The sequence below is a fragment of the Gavialis gangeticus genome, unplaced genomic scaffold (assembly GCF_001723915.1).
Source record: "Gavialis gangeticus isolate Ggan-Ray unplaced genomic scaffold, GavGan_comp1, whole genome shotgun sequence".
Lineage (NCBI taxonomy): Eukaryota > Metazoa > Chordata > Crocodylia > Gavialidae > Gavialis > Gavialis gangeticus.
This window is the reverse complement of record NW_017729022.1, coordinates 115,124,863-115,129,322: the sequence shown is the minus strand read 5'-3', so window position 1 is coordinate 115,129,322 and position 4,460 is coordinate 115,124,863.

Below are 4,460 nucleotides of genomic sequence, written 5' to 3'. Positions count from 1 at the left end.
CTTGGTATATACCTGAACTCTTACCTGGGCAGGTCCTACACCTGGTTGAGTTTTCTTTTGCTCCTGTGGATCCACATCCTCTGACAAACTTAGTTTAAAGCCCACCGGGGGAGGTCAACTAGCCAGTAAGAAAACAAATTCTTACCTTTGGGGGAGAGATGGAGACCATCATGCCCCAGGACGCCCTCTGCTCTGAAGTGCGGGTCATGGTCCAGGAAGCCAAATCCGGCGTGATGACACCAACTCCGGAGGTGCCGGTTCACCTCACAGATGCAGGCGCTCTGCCACTGACGGCCTCCACTAATCGGGAGGAGGGACAGAAAGACCACCTGGGCCCCCAACTCTCTAAGCTTGGCCCCCGGAACCCCATAGTCATCCAAGTCAGAGCAGCCCCAGCTGGAAGGGGGCCCAGAGGTCAGCCCAGTGGCTCAGGGCTGCTTTGACCTGTCTCAATGTGCTGCAGAGGGGCTGGCTGGGGCAAGAGAGTGCTCTATTGTGGGGCTATCTGGCATGCAGCCCCTATACTGGAGCACCCTCATGCTTCAGCCAGCATCTACATGTGCGGTGCTGCAGAGTAATAAACTTCAGTAGGATAGTACTTGTATTTACAAGTACTACTGGAGTTCCCTGTAGTTGGATGGTAGAATAATTGTCTGCCACAGGAGACCTGGGTTTGTTTCCTGGACACTTATACAGCTACAGCTTTGAAGGCACCAAATGTTTGGACTTGGTCTGGCCTTTGGATTCTGTCTCAATGGCATAAAGGGAGGATGGAAGGTCTGGGAAACCTCCATTCCTTCATACTCCTGCCTAGGCATATGCATTGAATGTCTGGGTGACCTCTTGTGCACACACCATGATCTGGAAGAATCAATGGTTGTCAAAATCAAACAAGCACTACCCTTCTGCAGAGTTGATTAGTTTCCTGCCACACATGTAGGCAATCCCCTTGCTTATGAACCACAGCCCTTATAGCTACCCACTTGCACATCCACATCTGCCTACCAAAAGCACTAGTTCCCACACACACATAACCTCATTATGTTTGCCCATACCACTACACTTGCATACCCTGACTCCAGCCCATGAGCATGTTTGTGCCTTTCTATAGGCTGACCACACCTCCAGCTTATTATGCTAAACAAGATTGTTACCAAGACACAAACCCTTCCATCTGCTCTGATATGTACCATACTGAACTAGGGACTCAGCCAAAACACTCAACTAGAGACACTGGTGGCACTGGATTTTTGAATCCTACTTGTTCCATAGTCTTTTTAGGGCATGCAGGCAGGGTGGGATGGATATTGGGCTTTGTTTTCAGATATGCCGCCACTCACAACTTCAGCTGCACTCCATGGAAGCTGCCCATGCTCAGCCTTTCTGCACATGAAGACTAAGTTGAGAATCAAGCTTTTTCCTGACTGCCTGGATCAGCAGCTCACACGATGCATAAACAGGTAGAGAGAACAGGGATGGAAGGGTTAGAGTCATTCTTGATGGACTACCTACAGCCTGACTGCCATTCTTCCCAGCAACAGTAAGTTCAACTAGATCCTTTAGTTAAAGTCTAACTGAAAAGTGTAGTGGAGCACAGATGGGTGCCTTGGCTAAAGGGCATTTTCTCTCCTTCTTTGGGGCTTCTGTCCTCTGGTTAACACTGGTGTAATTCTACTGACTTCAATGAGTTGCTCTTGATTTACACTATGACCCAATGTATCCAAGTAAAGCGATTACTAGCAAAAGGGTGCCAATCCAGGGATGGGCAAAGTGTAGCCCATGGACTGGATCAGGCCCACCAATGGCTTTTGTCTGGCACGTCCCTTGGTCCCACCTGGCCCTGGTGTGGGGGGTGACCTTGGGTGCATGAGGCAGGGTTGGGGCAGTGCAGGGGCCAAGTTCACTTCCTGGCAGCCCCATGGTGGTGGCTTCTTCTGGCTGCTGCTGGCAGACTCAGTCTGTCCATTCTGCACCCACTGCTGGGGGGACCCACATGGGCAGGGCGCCTGGCTGGGCAAATGGGATGGGACCATGGGTAGGTGGGTAGGAAGCAGCAATTGGGAGCAGAATGGGCAGGAGGGGCCAGGATTGCAAAGTGGTGACAGTGTGGGGTCAAGGCCCAGGGTAGAGCCAAGATCAGCTCCCTGCACATCCCTGCGACAGGTGCCAGTTCTGTGGGCAGGAGCATGCAGGGAGTGCATCATGGCTCTTCCCTAGGTCCCAGCCCCCCAAGATCCCACCCCAATTCCCAGACCTGGCCCTACCTGCCTGTCGTACTCCCAGACACCACTCCCTGCCCACTCACAGCTCCACCCTGTTTGTATGCCCTACCTGGTCTCTGTGTTTACCCTGGGATCATGGGGCAGTGACAACACAGGGCCAGGGCTTGGGGCAGAGCTGTGAACCCCATACAACTCTGCCCATGGAACCAGCGTCCAATGCAGGGGTGTGTGGGGAGTGGAACATGGCTAGGCCCTGGGCCCTGGCCCTGCACTGTCATGACCCTGCAATCCCCGCCCTGCCCCATCCTGCTCCTGCATGCCGCTCCCTGCCCACTCACAGCCCCATCCCAGCCTCCTGGGTGAGGGTGGAGAAGAACCACTTAGGGAGTTTTGGTAAGCTGTTGGGGGGAGGGGGCACTGCTGATGTGGCCTTCAACAATTCACCAAAACTCTGTAAGTGAACATGGCCCCAACTCCCACTTAGAAAACTCAGGTTGTGAGCTCCACATAACTAGTGTTTAGCAGGTTGTCATGTTTACAGCACAGTTTTATATTTTCCTGGGTCAAATATCCCTATAGAAGCAACGTAATCAGAAAACAAACAAATAACTAAACAATAAAGGGTTTATTGACACCCTGCAGTCCTTGCTCAGACCCTGCAAGAGTAATCCCAGCTCTGTGCCGTCATCTTAACCTTCCCCCTCTCTCTCTGCTCCCTTCCCTGAGAGCTTTTAACTTTCCTCTGGGTCAGCCAATCATCCCTATCAGCTGGCCTAGTCCTCCTAGTCAGGCAGGCAATCCCCTTTTAACTACCTGCAGTTGGGCTGCAGCTCTTAAGCTACATACCATACAGTAACACCTAGATTGTGATTCTGTCTGTGGACCCATACACACTCCCTCCCTATATTTCCGGGGTCTGTTGGGTGTTCAAGTACACAAGGTAGCTTAGTATTTGTGATAGCATCTAAGACATGCTTACGTGTGTCTTTCTGACTCTAACTTGCTGCATTGCAGCTGCCATGTGATTGATGAACCAAGGAGGTGTTCTTTGGATATGTATCCAGTGGGGTTTGTGCGAGGTTCAGGATTTGGGTTTAAGGCAGCTATGGATTTGAAAACAATGAAATCTTATGGACTGTCCTGGCATATCAGAGTCCCAAATGGTGGACAGCTCACAAGATCTGCTGACTTAGGTCAAAGGGAGTTTTGCCCATGATAGAACTGCAAGATTAGGGCTACTATTTGCAAGTTTAAAAAAAAATTCTCACCGCCTCAATAAATATAAGCCTTCTGGACATTTTAAATTAAACCAATAATATTTTGTCTCCAAGTAAATTGAGCTCCACTTTGTTACTTGCCATTGATGCATTTCTTTCTCATCATTGGAGCATAGCCTAATAGCTTCCAAAACATTCAGCATTTGAAAGATTTTTATTTTCCTTTTCAAATGGGATGTCTAAGGCATCCCCTAAGCACCTTAATCTTTATCTATGTGTATACCTGTTATGAGCTCTTTGTAAGGAAAAGTAATTGAATTGTGCCATGATTGCTGTACAGGAATATCCTATCAGGGGTGTCAAACACGCAGCTTGTGGAGGTGGATCATCTGGCCTCTGGGGCTTCTTGTGAACTGGATAACCTATTTCCACGAGCCATATTGACTAACAGGTCTGTTGACACAGCTGCCAGAGCTGCTGTATCAGTGCAGCTCTGGAACCCAAGAGGTTAATACCCTAACCCTAACTCTCCCCCACTTACCTGCCACCAAATTCACTGTGGGCAACTAAAATCAGGCAAGGGAGAAGCAGAGGTGAGTGGCATCCCTGTGTTAAACTGCTGGGGTGCCTGTACAAGTGCGGGAAGGCTGCTGTCACGTGCTGTAATTATAGCATGTTGGAGCAGATTTAATCAAGTCTGCTGGAGCATGCTAAATAGTGCGCTTCAGCCAGCCTCTGCATACTCATTCGATGAGCTTTAGATAAAGCACCCCTGTCACCATTTTGAAGTGTGGGGATGCTGATACATAAGATGCTCTGGGTACTTTAATTAGAATGGCTTTCAGAGCTCTAATTAAAGTGCACCCCCCAGAGTATGTGTAAAGACACCCCTGGGTTCCAGAGTTGTGCCAATACAGCAACCCCCCAGCTGCAAGAATTAACATTGTTTTTGCCACCTCTCAGAGGCTAGATCTGGCAAGAAGCCCCATGTTCCATATCCAGCTGGTGGGGCCAAATGACT